Source organism: Nelumbo lutea, chromosome 1 (assembly GCF_056320005.1).
Source record: "Nelumbo lutea isolate HS-2025 chromosome 1, American lotus-T2T, whole genome shotgun sequence".
In the NCBI taxonomy this organism is placed as follows: domain Eukaryota; kingdom Viridiplantae; phylum Streptophyta; class Magnoliopsida; order Proteales; family Nelumbonaceae; genus Nelumbo; species Nelumbo lutea.
Window position 1 is genome coordinate 114,450,502 of NC_142684.1, and position 17,134 is coordinate 114,467,635.

At 35.4% G+C, this 17,134-nt stretch overlaps 1 non-coding gene and 1 pseudogene across 1 annotated transcript; one reads left to right on the top strand and one right to left on the bottom strand.

Moving 5' to 3' along the window:
• The first annotated feature begins 801 nt into the window (after window positions 1-801).
• LOC148876905 (laccase-14-like) lies at window positions 802-4,340 on the top strand (annotated as a pseudogene).
• Window positions 3,590-3,670, bottom strand: TRNAL-AAG (transfer RNA leucine (anticodon AAG)). Its single transcript has one exon. It is a non-coding gene; the product is annotated as a tRNA-Leu (tRNA).
• Window positions 4,341-17,134: the final 12,794 nt, after the last annotated feature.

The window sequence follows — 17,134 nt, forward strand, 5'->3', positions numbered from 1 at the left end:
CAGTTTTGATTCAAGAATGAACCTTAAAAATGCAGTTTTCTAAATTAGGGAATATGATTCCTAGATGGGAGAGAAAGAAATTGATTGAACTTTCGCCCAACCTCCCTATAGGGTTCGACCATCCATATGATGGATCTCCCATCCCTTCACCAGTTCTGTTGTAAGCTATGGAGTCGAGGAAGAGAAGTTTGATTGTGGAGGCTTTGGGGTTGGCTTTGTTGAGTGCGCTCTTCCGACTTAACGTGGCTGATGAAGATAGTACCCATTTTCTTGCTTGGAATGTAAGTGAGAAAGAATGTTACTCCGTATCTCTTATGTTCTGCCAAGCCAAACACAATCTTAGGATAATGTACGGGGTAAGGGTTGGAGATGGCAAGGATACAACTTGGATCGAATTGGGTTGGCAGATTTGTCAAAGTTCCAATGGTCCCGACCCAAACTCGAGCCCATGAGTTGGGCAGCCTGACTTATAGGCTATAGCTTTAGATGATAGTGGGACCCATAGTGGATTTCCATAGTGGGACCCTCTCTCTCTCCAGGTTGATTCTTCTCTGTTTCAAATTTTCTATCATGATTTTCAAAACTGGATCAAACTGTTGAATCGGAAAAACTAGAAACCGGTCAAGTTTACCTAGAATCGTTATTTTCTCAAAAACCATTGATTTAGTCAACAAACTGATGACTCAGACGATCAAACCATTCGAACCATTCAATAATTTGGCCGATTTTTATTTTTTTTTATTTCTTTATTCACAATAAAAAAATAAATAAAAAAAAAAAAACTTTCATTAATTACTGAAAATGGTTACACTACTGGGTAGCACCAAAAGTATCTTGACTGTAAATGGTTTGTTTCCGGGGCCAGAGTTGCATGTCCACGGAGGAGACACCGTAATAATTAATGTTTACAACAATGGAAGATATAATATCACACTTCACTAGTTAGTATGGTAATTCCTTCTTTATTTTTCTACTTAATGGAGTTACTGGTTTGGATGAATTGAATGATTTGTTGCTTTGTCATTTAGTAGGTTATGAGCTAATGACTGGAATGTTAGGTTTGAATAAGCTGTTCAGTTCAGCCATTTTTCATGACTTATTCAAGTTTAGTTTGTAAAAAGCTTGGTTCTGCTTGGTCTAAACCGAGTTTCAAGGCAAGTTTGAGTTCAATGAAATTCAGCTCGTGGTTTACGAACCTAATCAAACTTATTTATATATAATATTTCATTTTTATATGTAAAACAAAAAATAATTATATATATAAGCTTGATTCACAATCAAGGTCGAACATATAAGCTTTTAAATTAAGCCAAATTCAAGTTCAAATCTCCAGCTTGAATTGCAATCGAGTCTCAAGGTTTTTTGGTGAATTGAGCTCGAATAGCCAAATATTTGATTTGGCTTAGCTCAAATCCACCTTTACACTAAAATATATTGATTGTATAGTTAATAATATATAAGTGTTTCTTATTTATGTCTAAAAGGGTAAGTTTTGTAGACTAAAATAATTTGATTAAAAACATTTATTTTTATCAACATTTAAACACTTTAAATATTTATTGTCATTTTAATTAAGATTATATTATAAAATCGAGGTTCCAAATTGTTACTATTATTGGTAATTATAGATTTCAAGTATAATTGGGTGATCAGGTCAGACCCAATTATCTTGATTAACAGTGAGTGGATTGTTCCGGGTCTATTTTATAAAGCGGTCTAACAATCAATTTGAGACCGATAGAGCATATCCCGAATCAGACCCGACCCATTGACAACTCTAATTACCTTTTCCTCGAGGGAAATTTTCACTCCAAAACATTTGGTTTACATAAAAAATTATCTCCTTTGTAAACAAGCATAGATAACAAACACCTCTTTGTGGAGATAAAGTAATTCTTATATGATGCTTTATTAGGCATGGAGTAAAGTAAAACAGCCAAGGATTTTTGGTCAGATAGTCCAGAGTATATCTGTCACAGTGCCCAATTCAATACGAAGGAACTTCACTTGATCAAATTCTCTGACAAGGAAGGCACCATTTGGTGATTGGTCTAGAGCCACAGTCCACGGAGATATCATTGTTCATCCCAAACGTGGAACCACTTATCCATTCTCTAAGCCCTACGCAGAAGTTTCCATCATCCTTGGTATGTTGAACAATATTATTCTTATGTGGAGAGAGAGAGAGAGAGGTGCAAGTCGAGTATCTCTTGCATTACCTAAGCCCACCTAAATTGTACCCTCTAGAGAGAGATCACTTTTAAGAAGGCCTTCCATAATGTAATTGAGAAATTGAGTAATATATTCACAACTACATCACACCACAAATGTGGTTGAGACTACACTATACTGTGGTCAAAATTTAGTAGAAACCTCTCAATAAAATAGGAACAAGCAACTTTTACACTAAATTGAAGGCATCACATCACATCAAAAGATTTTTTATTTCAAGAAATGCAAATACACCAGCAGCTTTTGCACTAAATTCAAGCCATCACATCAACAAAATTTTTATTTCAAGTGGTTGTATGTTTTAAATGTATAAACCTGGCATATATAACATGCTACATAACCAACCACTACTGAATATGTCAGTGTTCTGTAACACAAGACCCACAGGGTGGCCATCATACAAGCTAGAAACAAGTGTTTAGAATAGATGATTGAGTTGGGCTAGCTTGGCTCTTTGCCCACTCCTTAATTCATCAATATCATCTTTTAAGCCCTCATCCCAATTATATGGGATCAGCGCATTTATTAATATTTATATTTTACAAAGTTTCAGTATTGATTATTAATATTATGGGGATTGGCGGTGTTAGACAAGAGTTTTAACTCTTATTAATTGAACGCCAAATCTATAATAAGTTATGTTTGCCAAGAAAAGAAACAAAATAGTTAGAGAATTTCTCTTTATATGTTTATATTTATATTTTCCAGGTTTTTCGAAAAGAAATATATTTATATCTTTTATAAATTTCAAAGATTAGACTTGAGGCAAGTATTAGCCTACCTATAAAATACTCTAATTTAATTTTTTTCTGGTTTAACATAAAAATCAATACTAATATTGACATTATTTTTTGGCTTGATGGGCTACAACGAGCTCCATACTCAAATACCCTCGAATCTGGTAAAAAAGAAAAAAAAGAAAACCTCGAATCATAATGCAAAGTCTCAGCCACAATTAATTAGCTAGAGAACTTATTTTGCACTTATTTTGCACCTCCGTTTGCTTTTATTTTTATTTTAGGTAAATTTATCTCTGTTTGGACTTTAGGAAATTGGTACAAGGGAGATGTAATGTAATGGAAATTATTCAGACAGCCCTTGCAAATGGAGGAGAACCAAACACATCAGATGCTCACCTCATCATCAACAGTCAACCAGGAGATCGATCTCTTCAGTGTTCAAAAGCTGGTAAAGATGTTCCGTTTCAACTTATTCTATCACCCTGAAAAGAAATCACCGCCATCTAACCAGAATCCAAGTGTTGCCATCGACGAAGAAAGGATTTTTTTTTTCCGAAACATTTATGTGTATCACAGTATCAGAAGTTGAAAATTAATAAAACAAAACGAAATTGTTGTGTTGAGAGTGGGATTTGAACCCACGCCCTTTCGGACCAGAACCTTAATCTGGCGCCTTAGACCAACTCGGCCATCTCAACTTCGATATCGAAACGACGTCCAATTCTCTTTAGAATAATATTTTAGGAACATCTCGAAGAAGCGACAGGTCTACCTCCTCTGCATTATCAATGCAGGCATGAACGAAGAACTCTTCTTTGCAGTCGCCGGACATCAGCTCACCGTCGTCAGAACTTACAGAAGCTACGTCAAACCCATGACAACCAACTATATCATGATAACCCCTGGACAGACAACATGGACGTTTTGCTGAAAGCTAACCAAGCTCCCGGCCACTACTACATGGCCTCCAGAGCTTATACTCGAGTGGCCTCGGTGTGGTCTACGATAACACCACAGCTGCGGCCATTTTACAGTACAGAGGCAACTCCCCTCCGTCGTCTCCTTCCATGCCGTCCCTCCCTCCTTACAACGACATAGAGGCAGCAACCAGCTTCACCACCCGCTTCAGGAGTTTGGCAAGCAAAGAACATTCCATCGACGTTCTCCTAACCGTCGACACTTGAATTTATACGATCATCTCTGTCAACACTTTGTCCTGCGCTAGCGACTCCTGCAGTGGATCAACGGAAGCCAACTCTCTACCAGCATGAATAATATTAGCTTCTTGACTCCATCGATCGGCATTCTTGAAGCATATACTACAGGATGATTCGTGGGGTTTACACAACTGATTTCGATCCCCATTGACCCACCTTACTATAGATATTCACATGAGTGATGAGCCAAGCTGGTCTAGCCGGGTCGGGGCACAAGTGATTGCACTACATCAAATCATTTTGTCTTTGACCAGTTCGACTTTTGAATTTTAAATTTCTCTTCTTATTTATATCTCTTTGATTCGAATTTCTCTCTTTTTTCTGTCTCTTCCCACCTTTAAATGCATGTAAAGGCTCTTTTCCATATGAATTTTGAGGAGAATCATCACCTACATGGATTTAGCTTTTACGTGGTTGGAACGGGATTTGGAAACTACAACAAAAGACCGATCCTCATAAGTATAACTTGGTAGATCCTCCTCTGATAAATACTGTTGGCCTAGCCCCTAATAATGGCTAGGCATCCGACAGATTGCGGGCAGATAATCTCGGTGAGTTCCCACATTCTTTCAGCCTTTTTGGCTTAATTAAGCAAGAGTGTAATAACTTTATGAAGTGACGATGGCATTGTCACTTGGAGCGTCATACTAGAGGGTATGGGCAAAATTTTGCATGCGGAAGTGACAATTACGAACGTTTCAAAACGTCCTTTCATCTCATTTTTAACTAGAGGGCGTGCCCTACGTTGCAGGCGCTAATGAGAAGGAAAAGTGTAATTTTGAAGGTCATACTTAATTCTAAAAAGAAATAATTGCTAAACATGAAATTAGATCTTGCAATAATAATAATAAAACAGAAGTGATAACTTAAATCAAATGTGTTGTATTTACATGTAGCTTTAGTGTCTATTGTTAAAAGAGTTCAAAAAGATAAATAGTCTAAATATAACGAAATGATTCAAAACATAAGTAGTCCAACAAGTGAAAAAAATGATTTAATGAGTTGGTGATGAGTATTCAACTTGGCTTGTTGAAGAACTACTTTCTCCAGGTAGCATGTTTTTTTGAGAACCTACAAGAAAAGAATTTTTGTCTAGGAAAAAATGTGTAATACAAAATGGTATGACCCTACATCATTTAATAAGCCATTCGGTTAATTTCAGTTAAGAACTTCTTTCCTCTATCGAATTAACATTTGGTATCAAGACAATTAATCTTTCTTTGAAGTCCTAATAGGACTTGTCATATATGTCCAAAGGATAGATAGGAGCAAGTCTAAAAGCCACACTACTTTACAAAGAATAAACCAAAAAAAAGCTAATACTTCCAAAAAAAATCACCTGAAAAATACCCAATTTTCCTTCATTCATGTCATATGCAATCTCTAGTAAAAAAGATTAATTCCATAAACTTGTATTTTCATGGAAAATAATTCAGATATATGTAAAATAACTAAGTAGGAAAATCTTCAAGCTTATTAGCTACCCAGCTTCAGCTTTGGCCATTAAGGAGCCCCAAATGGTTGAGGTTTGCATTTTGAGTTCCAAATATAGGGTTCATTGTGAGTTTGCATTTTATTGAAATTAAAAATTAAACATACTGCCAAGATAGTTAGGTCCATAGAAATAAAAGAAATAAGATTAAAAAAATACCATGAAGATAGTGGTCCATAGACACATCTGTCGATTAAGAACAAAAACAAACCGGAAAATATAAAACAAAAGTAAAATCCAAAAGTTTTGGTTCATTTCTGTCACCTGAAAATATCAATTTTTCTTCATTTCTTATTTTACATTTTGTTGTTAAGATTTATATTTTACATTTTATTTAATATTTTGTTCTATTAAATATATGCGAACTTTTTCTTATTCAATAAAAAGATAATTTCAACCCAAACTAATGGCCTGTAAATTTGTTATTTGACAAAAAATATGGAATAGACATACTTTCTAAAATATAAAGAACTATGTTGGAAATTTAGAAAAAGAAAAATATAAAATACAAATAAAATTCAAACTTTTCTTTCCAACCTAAACCAATGACCTGTAAATTTGTTACTTCATAAAAAATATGACAAATATATCGAATAGACATGCTTTCTAAATTATAAAGACATAGGCTGAAAGTTATTTAAAAAAGCAGGAACTATAAAACATGAATAAAATCCAAAAGTTTTTCTTCATTTTTGTCACCTGAAAATATCAAATTTTCTCCATTTATGTGATATGCAACCTCTACCATCATGTATTTTCTTCTTTACCTACAAATTGCTAATAATGGCACCACCCGCCCAATTCTTATTCATTCCATTTCTCTTGACTCTAAAGTATTTTTCTTCTTTACCCAATGCCCCCGATTTTAGAACCTTGTATATCTTTCATATTCCTGATCAGCAACATGAAATCATAATTTTATTGATCTAAGTGGGAGAAACCCCAACCATCTCAAATATTTGAAACAAAGGAGACCATATGAAAAACAGCCCAAGGGCTAACGCTTACAGCCTCATAAGAAGTTGGACCAAGTTATACAATAGTCCCCAGACCTAGTACCCATATTTCTTGTTATCTCATCCCTTGCTAGAAAGCCAGACATTTGCTGATCTGGGTGACCACATGAATGAGTGGTTTATGTTGGATGACAAATTCACTTCCCCATTTAGGAGTCTTAGAAAATCAAAGCCTCTTTACCTTGCTGCAACCCAACCTGTTACAATTTGGCAGTCTCCTTCAACAATGAAATTGTTCCAATCCGATGTATCACTTCTAATCCAAGGCTATGAAATGAGCAGGTGGAACTGAATATCATTGAAGTACAAAGTTGGTCCATTCAAATATTCAGATCACATAACATAACGTCTCAAGACTCAACTCAATCACATTTGTACAAGGCCAAAACATAAACAGTGAAGTAATAAACATCCTTTTGGTGGGCACAAATTGGAGGAGTTATATTCAGCAAGATTTTTTTTTTCAATTAATAATAAGAAGACACCATACCAAAAGAAAAATAAAGGGAAAAAAAAAGAAATTGCAACCTCTCAATGTACAATGACTTCTTTGCTGGGCACAAATTGCAGGAGTTAAATTAAATTTTAATGTTCATCATTTCAGCAAGGTTGTCCCTTGAAGGATGCTACAATATCTTGGAGCTCAGGAAAATTGAGTGTGGCACTCAAATTTGAAAAATAATGTGGAAAAAAAAAAGAAGCAACAGAAATACATGAAAGAATTTCGAGAAGACAGAAAAAGCAGGCAAAAAATGACAAGAAACTGGGACACAAGAAGGTAAACACACTAGAGGGAAAAACATTGCATACAAAGGTACAAAAGAAACTAAATACCAAACACATAGCTAGGAAAAAATAATAATAATACTAGAGAAGAAAACATTTGGTTGAAACGTATAATTAAAAAACACATAAAATAATGAAGTAGATTACTAGGAAGGAACAACTGGAAAACAAACAAAATACCGCATATCTTGAAAATATAAACATAGGAAGTGACAAGTGAAGGAAATTTGTGAAGTAAAAAATGGGAAAATCAAATGAAGTGGCCACTTGGTCATCATAGACCCACAGTAAAGCATGCAAGTCAAGTAATGCTAACCGGCACACACATGGAAGGAATGCAATTAAATCATATAGTATCACAATGACAGAAGTAACAACAGAAATCCATTAAAACATTAATTAAAAGCTATGATAGCACAACTAAGAAACATCTAAAACAAATTCAGCTATAAAAAGTTATGTATTTAATAAAAACACATGTATCTCTGTATGCATGAATGTTAGCAAATTAAATAATTGTGGACAAAACAACCAGGCAGGATATAAAGAAATTAAACAATTTTCTAGAATGGAAAAAAAAAATAATATTAGAAAAATGTTGAAGGAATGAATACTAAACCTGGGTGATATTTTGTAAAGAGACAAGAAGCAACGAGTGTGCAACAACAAGATACAGAACGCGGACCAAAGAAATTCAAGATGCCTCAAATTTCCAAGAAAAGAAGTAGGATAAATATTGTCTCAACAGTGTATATATAAGATGAGCAAGAAATGCAAATGCACATCAGTTAAAAAAAAAAGAAAAAAAAAATTGGAAGTGGAGGCATGAATCATGATTAAAAAATATTGCAACAAAAAAACAGATAGAGCTTATTATAAACAAGTAGAAATCAAAGAACAGTAGCCGGCTAGCATTAATTCTACAGCACTCTTAGCTGAAACAAAGAGAGAAACAAAATCAGCTAGTAGATCAAGCAGATTGCGTGCATTAAATGTTTAGCAGGAAAAGAAACCAAACAATAAGTGGGTAGCAGCTTGCTGGCATTCTTTCAGGCTCTACCGTGTTCCTCCCGGAATAGAGTTAACGTCTCTCTTATGCTTGCACATTGGAACTTTGGACACAGACGTTCTCTTTGTGCTTTGTGGGAAGAGATGTGGGGAGGCCGAAGTGGGTAGGAGATCCAGAACCTGAATAATAAGGGAAATATTCCTAATACATGGTTAGAATGTCCGTGGGTAAAGATGTGGGGAGAATTTATTGGTAGGAGATCTGAGCTTTTTCCCAGCTAAACTTTTTTCCATTATGGGTTTTTGGATATTTGGCTTTGGGCCTTGCATGGAGCTATAACTGATTCGCCCTACCAACACTTAAGTTCAGTACAAACATGAGGGCAAAATCTTATATTTTGTATTTGTAGTCTTTCCAAACCAAACCTTAGTAATTTATGAAACAATTATTTCAAATTCTTCAACGAGGTAGAAAAGGGTGGGATCTCAACAAAAAAAAAAAAAAAAAAGAGATAGAAAAGGGTGGCAGGTAGACGGTATGTCCGATAAAGCAATCAAACATTTAAAACCACCCAAATGGATCAAAAATCTATATACCAGTCACCTTTTGATTATTGCTTTAATCAGTGAGTGGAATTGGGATTATTCCGAATAGAGTGCTTCTCACACTCACCATGTATTAAGAATATCTCTCATGAACAATAACATGCAAATACGAGAAGTGCTACCAATGTGCAGCTGGAACATATTGTAAGGTCAATGTGAGAAATACTCTAGACTCATCTTGGTGAACCAAAGTTTCAAAACACTGCAGAGTCAGAGACAATGAAATTTTGTTTGATATTAAATGAAATACTGGGTTGTGAATAGGAATGGCAATAGGGTGGGTATAGGGTGGGTATGGGGCGGGGCACCCTTTTCATTCCCCGTCCCATGGCTAAAATCCCCTAACCCGTCCTCGCCCTGTCCCCGATATCAAGGTAAAAATTCAACCCCATCCCCGACCCCGTCGGAAATGGAGAATCCCTGACATATCCCTGCCCTGTATTACTATCCAAAAGCACATGATTGCTAGATACAAGGAATGGCCGAATAGAGACCTGATTAAACAATCCATTGATACAGACTTTAATTTAATTTGTGTTATGCTGAAAGAACACGGAAACCTGATTAAACAATCCATTGATAATTGATTCGACTTTAATTTGTAAACAAGATACATATTTGCACACTTGATGATTTTGAGACCGGTCGTTTGGACTTTGGGTAGTGGATAGAAGGAATGGCTGAACCCGGTAGACGAAAGGAGAGATTGTGAACAAACTCTCTATCTTCTCAGTTCTCACAGTTACAAACACTATTACAAGGAGAAACCGAGAAACTGAGGGAGAAACTAGGCGGACGAACGGAGAGACCGAGAGTGGAAGAATGATAGTATGGTGGTTCCTCTGTAAAACCGTGACTGGTCACTGCTATCTGCTGCTACGATGGCAGCGGCGCCCAACGGCCAGTGGACGAACGGAGAGAGGAAGAACGAAAAGTGAATCAGTGAATCAGTGAACGAGAGGAAGAATCCGGCGGTCGGCGGTTCCTCTGCCGCCGCCCGACGGTTTCTCTTCTCTCCAATTGGCAAGCAAAGTCTCTGTATGCGAAGGAAGACCGGAAGAGTTGAAGTCTCGAAGAGTGAATTAGTAAAGTCTGTGAAGAGAGAAACAAAACAGGCGGCAAGGCAAAACGTGAAAAGACTCAAAACCTAACCTATTACGTATTACCTAATACCTTATATAAAAAGGTATTTTTGACTTATTGTAATTGATAACCGGAGTCGGGGTGGGTTCGGGGATTTACATACAGACCCCATCCCTGGTCCAGGGCAAAAGAAAAATCCCCAAATCCGATCCGTAAACATTTGAGATCGGGGAAAATCCGCCCCTGGGTAGTTCCGATTAGAGACTCGATTTTGTGAATAAAATTGTCATCCCTGGATATAAGAATGTTTCTTTTTTTTTTCTTATTTTGTTGAAGGCTGTGGCGATTTGTATGTATTAAGATAAAGGGAAAATCTAAATGCCTAAAAGAGATGGTATATATAATTAACCAATCAAAAGCCCTCTATAAATTTTAATAAATACCACCCCATTCCTCAACAGTTTTTCAGATACCATAGTTGATAAATGCCGAAAATATTTAAAATTTATGGTTTATTTTTTTTAACCAAGTCTTTGAGATATGAGGATATCATAATCCGGAGATGCAGAAAATATTAAAAATGAATGTTGACAGTGGGATTTGAACCTTAATCTGGCGCCTTAGACCAACTCGGCCATCTCAACAGATAAGGTTGCTCTCTTAAATTTAAAGTCGATAACAATTCTATACTCGAATATCTACTCATACATCATCTTAGGTTATAGTTAACCAGGGAGACCAACATTGGATTGGTCATTCGTCTTTCAATTTTAAATAAGACCCACTGCCACGCTCCCGTTGGAATGTAATTGAAGTCCAAATAAAGAAATAACCCATGGTCGGACCAAAGTTGCATCCGCAAGCCCCATAGGGCCATTGGGACCTAAGTTCAATGAAATGTGTTTGGAAATAAAAATTTAGCTCAGCTTTAAATGAAAAAAAATAATTAAATCATGTAATCTTGGTGTTTTTCTCATTTGTTTACTTATTTTGCATTACAAGATTTAAACAAAAGCCTTTAACTAGAGCCCGCCAATTTAATAGTGTCTAAACTCTGAACTGTCTGAAGTGAATAAGATCATCTCAATCTCATGTGGGAGAACAGTGGGTAGAGCTGCGTTGTAGGTAATTCATTTGGCCCAGCTCATCCTTTCATTTGTTAACAGGAAGTCAGACCCAAGCCCATCTAAATCATGTTGTAGAATGAGCTCTCATTAAACCAGTTTGTCTCAACGCCCATTTAGTTCCTGCACTAGCATTTTAAACGAATCACAATTTTTTTCCTTGGACTATTTATTATTAGTTTTCTTTAGGCTCAGTTTCGCTCAGTTTGGAAGCAGTATAAATACAAATATATAGAGTATAAAATCTTGTATTTTATATTATTTTATATGTATTTATATTTTTTCAAACTGAGCCTACAAGTAAAAATATGCACAATATAAATACATACAAAATATAAGATTTCACACTCTACATATTTGCATTTATACTCTTTCTAAACTGTCCCTATTTGGCTTGACCATAGAAATACAAGACATAAGACCCCTATTTTGGCTTGACCATATGTTCGGTATTGAGTCCATAGTACATATCTTGTATTGGACTTCTCAGATGTAAAACAAATATTTATAAAGCCCAAAATTATAATCTAAAACTTTTCACTTAGTTGGGACTCGTTCCTGATTTCATTTTAGGGCGCAAGAAGTATATAATCAGCATTCACATTGAGTTGTTAATGGCCTAATGGGTCAGGTCTACCCGAAAGAACTGAATCAACTAAACCGATTATATAGCTTCTGGTTTTGAGTTTTGTGTCCCAAATAGGGTTGCCACCAGGTTTTGCTGTTCCAAATTGATTATGTAATTAATAATATATAAAGGATTCTTAAGCTTCGTTTATTTTCAGGTAAATAAGGGCAGGTAAATTGATTAACAGGAAAATTGACCAATTTAACCTCGTTTATTTTGTGTTATTGCTAGACCCCACGTAAATGACCAATTTAACCCTTATTTTCGGGTAAATAAGGGCAGGCAATAGTGTAAGAAGCGTGCTTACCTGGGTGTCTAGCATATGTGAACACGGGGAATGAGGCCCTAGTGTTTCTTGTAATTTTAGTTATATTTTATGTATGAAAGAATAAATTTCATGAACAGTATATAAGATAATTTTGAGTAAACGAACTTATTTTGTAACGTATAACCAGTTTGCTATTGTCGTCCTTTATTAAAGCTGCATTTATTTAAAGTGCAGTTTTATTTGCATTAGTACAAATATATGAAAGTGCAAATGAAAGGAATGCAAATTCTGATTTAATTTTGATTTGGGTTTACTTTATTCTGCTTCGAGACTTATTTTATTTCATTTGTACTTAAATCAAATAAATTAAGTTAAAATTTCACATAAAAATAAATCAGAATTTGCACCCAAATCATTTATACTACCATAGTTTTGCATCAATGCAAATTTGTAAAACGCAGCCTAAGATTATCTTCTTTCATAGGTAATTACAGATTTCTGGGCTTGTTTTACAGAACTAATTAATAAACGGTTTGGTATCCTCTCCCAAACCAGACCCCATCAATTGACAACTTTACATTCACACTGCTGCTAGCTGGACCGGGCAGGCCCAGCCTGAAACCAATAAATTTTACCAGGATGGACACAGGAAAATAGCTTTAGCTCTCTCTGGGCCCAGACCCATCTTGAACCCTGAACCATGTAAATTTTGATGTTATTTTCAAATGGGCTCAGCAATTTATGTGGTGCCCAGATCCGTACGACTCATGAGCTTAATGTCCATAGTGCTCCCTTTGCCTCTTCCTAAATGGAGCCCATGAGAGATGGCCTGCAAACTGTTGGGAGAAATTTTGGTCATCTTACAGCCATTGACATGACACCCATACAAGTCTCTTCAATAGTTTCTTCAAGACAGCTAAACAAAAGTTAAACCCCCAAACGATGTACGCACACTGTATTACATACGAGGTGAGTGATGGAACAGGGCTACAATTGGATTGGATCGAAGTGGATAAACTTGAATCTAAATTTGATTCATATCCAAATTCGAGTTGAATTCGGATTTTAATCAGCTATTGAGTGGCATTAATTAAAAATGACTAAAGCATGGATTATGTATTATTAATGTTTTGAATTCAAAATGACTTTGGTATTGTATATAATAAATATACAAAATGAATTGAAAATAAATTGTATCAAACTTGAATCCTTAACTCTCTAATAAAAATATAATATTCAAATTAATGTTACTAATAAATTCAATCAAATCTGATTGGATACAGGTAGATCCATATTCAGTCCAATTATACATGGGTTCATATTAAATTGATAGCTCATTTTATACATAAAACCCACCCGAACCCTAGTAGCAGCAGAATTTGAGCCCAAGTATTCACTACAACTATATAGAGACCTTACCAATTGAGCCACCATCATCGGTATAGATCTTCAATCAAGAGAGAGAGAATGAAAGGAACAATTTTATAGACACACCTTTCATCTTTCTTATATAATGCTAATACTTGCCTTCTCCTTTAAGTCCAGATAACTGTTACATTATATGTATTTATCACTAAAATTGCGTTTGGTAGAGGTGTAAAATCGAACTGGGATAAATTTTATATCTCAGTTTGAGTTCTATTTCGCAAGCATTTGATAAACATGTAATTTTACATCGAAAAATCGGTGTAAAATTATATTTTACTAACTAATTACATCGATAATCTATATAATAAATGCATCAAAATTATCGATATATTTATTACATCTCTCTCTCTTCTTCTTCTTCCTCCCATTATTTTCTCTTTCCGTCTCTCTCGCCACTGCTAACTGACGCTCCTCTCCTTCTGCCTAACTCCAAGTTCCCGCTATAAGTTTAATGATCTACTTTATTCTGCCAAATCTGGAGTAGAAAACATCAACTCTAAGACAACACAAAAGCAAGTAGAACCTACAGATTCGCCACTGCTAATGGGCATGAGGTTTAACGGAGAGATCTCCAATCGAAATGAGGAGGAGAAGGAGAACGACAGGAAAAAAAAAACAGCTCCCTCCATTGCTGGGTTTCTGTGGATGTGGCTACAGGGTAACCGATGGAGGAGAAGGAGATCTCCAATGGCTAGGTAATAAATTAATATAAGCCGTTGGAGAACACTGATGGAGGAGGAGATCTCCAATACTTTATGGGTTTCGCCTCCCTCTCTCTCTCTCCCTCTATCTCCCCAGAAAACAAGCTAACCGATGGAGGAGAAGGAGATCTCCAACGGCTAGGTAATAAATTAATTTAAGGCATTGGAGAACACCGATAGAGGAGAAGGAGATCTCCGGTGTAGTTGTTGGGTTTCATCTCTCTTTCTCTCTCTCTCCCTCTGTGATAAATCTCCCCAGAAAACAGGGTAACCTCTAACCATACAAGACAAGTGTAAATGGGCACAATGGCCGATCCGTATTTTACACTCTCACCAAACCATCCTGTCTCAACATTTACACTGAAAACAAATGCAGCTTAAGTTGGAGAAGCTAGAAGAAATAGGGATAGATTAAAAAAGATATAAATAGAATTAATAAAAATGATATAAACACTAATAATTTAATCATAGAAACGCTTTTAAATAGAAAGAATTGACGAAACAAAATTTATGTAGCCAACCGAACTATATATATATATGTGTGTATTTTGATTTTTATCTTTACTATATTATATCGATATTTTTCATAGCTCACATCTAGACCACCACCCAAAACTTTAATCCTTTTATTTTATTCTATCTCGATTATATCGTCTCTAGTTCTCTCCTCTTATGCGTGCCTTTGCACGTGCCACTCAACTAGACCTACAACCCATAGGTTTTTAACTCAGTTTGTCTTCCTACCTTCCAACTCTCTGCCTCAAAACGACAATGGGTTAATGGTGCTTATTCAACTTGCTAAGAAACAAACGCACTTACAATCCCTGAAATAATTGTACCCCATAACCAGAACACAGACCCTCATTGCTGGTGAACAAGAAAGATAAAATAATTGTGAGCATAAAGCTAGCTACCCATTTGTCATTTAGTTTACAGCACTTTTGGGAGTTTCATGGATCAGAGAATGGAGACTATTCTGTGATGTATGTATTATGTATTTGACCAATACGCCAAAATCCCCAGAATAACTGAAATCCATCTAGTCAATCTATCATTTATCCTTTCAGGATTGAACTGTGATGAATGTAAGACTCAGAATATCTAATCAAATTGGTGTGTGTTGTACGATATGCATCTATTTTTAGGGCCACCGCTGTTTTCCTTTCTTTTTAGGAATTTAGATTTTTAGAAGTTCTAATCACTAATAGCTGTCATATATGGAACGGACTTTCATGCCCCTTATTTTCTATCCATACTCTCTTCATCTTGAATTGCAGTCATACATCGCCATTTGTGGATATAATCAGGAAAAAGAGGTAACCGCTTGGATGATTCTTTACTCTTTTTAATGAATTGCAATTAGCTAGACGCAGTTGCTGTTTAGTAGTATAAAGTATATTTTATAATTAGTGTAGAGTACTGCTATTATTCGTTTTAATCAAGGATTGAAAAAATCATTACGTATTGACCTGCATAGATTGATACGTATCATATTAGTCTCTTTTCGATGTATGCCATTATAGAGATTGTATCGAGTCAGGACCTGGCATAGAGGATAACCAAAACTTGAACCAGTCCTCTAAACAAAAATAAAAATAAATAAATAAATAAAACAAAAAAAAACAGAGTCAATATCGATACTTTGAATTATTTTTATTATCAAAAGTATTGATACTTTGAATTTTGTACATATTAATTATTTCATAAAACATCAATCATCAGAGTGGATGGTAGGCACGGTGCCAATGGGATGGTTTTTACTTTTTACATAGTTTTACAATGGACTATTCGTCGATATATACTGGACACATCTAATGGTGGGTCCCAATTTTCTTTTGTCGTACAGCGGCAGCTTAGTGTATGTACCTGATTGTGAGAAATCTAAAGCACTTCCTTTTTAAAGTTTATACTTTATATACAGCCATTACTTCACATATGGCCCTCCTCTGGGATGCAACTGAACTGATACCGAATACAATATAATTTGATATGATGGCGTTGAGTTGGACTTGGACCCATTTGCATGTTGTAGCTAAGTGATATATTCGCAAGCAGGCAACTGAATTTACAGAAGTGGAAGTCCTGAGTCCAGAGTATATTTGTCTACATCTCCCATGTTCAACTATAAATTATTTTATTGAGTTATATGTTAATATTGAAAGAGAAAAATAGAAGATTTACAGCCTCTTCTTGTAGCATAACCCCAATACTCTAACTATAACAATCAATATATAAAATAAGTAAAGCTATAATTTAGGCCAATTAAGCTTTGGAATTGATTAAATTTTTATAGACCTAAACCCTAGCTTCAACTTTATATAGGTAGAATTTTCTATAGAGTCCAAATTTTATCTTCATAGAATTCTCTTCATACTCACTCACAAGTTACAACACTTGTAGCTGTACATTGGGACCATCTCCCATGAATGAAAGCATATAAGTAGGAAAAATATTCGATGCGGGACATGTGATTCTAATGTGCTGTTAGGTGAGTGTAAAAAGGAAATCCAAACTCTTTTCCACGTCCAATAACTTGACTTGCAACCCTATATATATCCCAAACCAAACACGACCCACTAAGAGCTAAATGAAGCAGACTTACTTTTTTGCAGCATAACCCCTAACTACAGGCATCCAAGAGTTGAATAAGCTAATTGTTTGCTGGAATTCGTCCGAAAAAAAGTAAGCTGTTGTCGCCTGTCAAGTGGTTGGGAAATAAATAATTTGCCCACTAGTTATACTGGTCTCTCTCCTCCATGATATTCTTGTTCATTTTGTCCGTCTTTTCAATTTTCATTCTTGGAT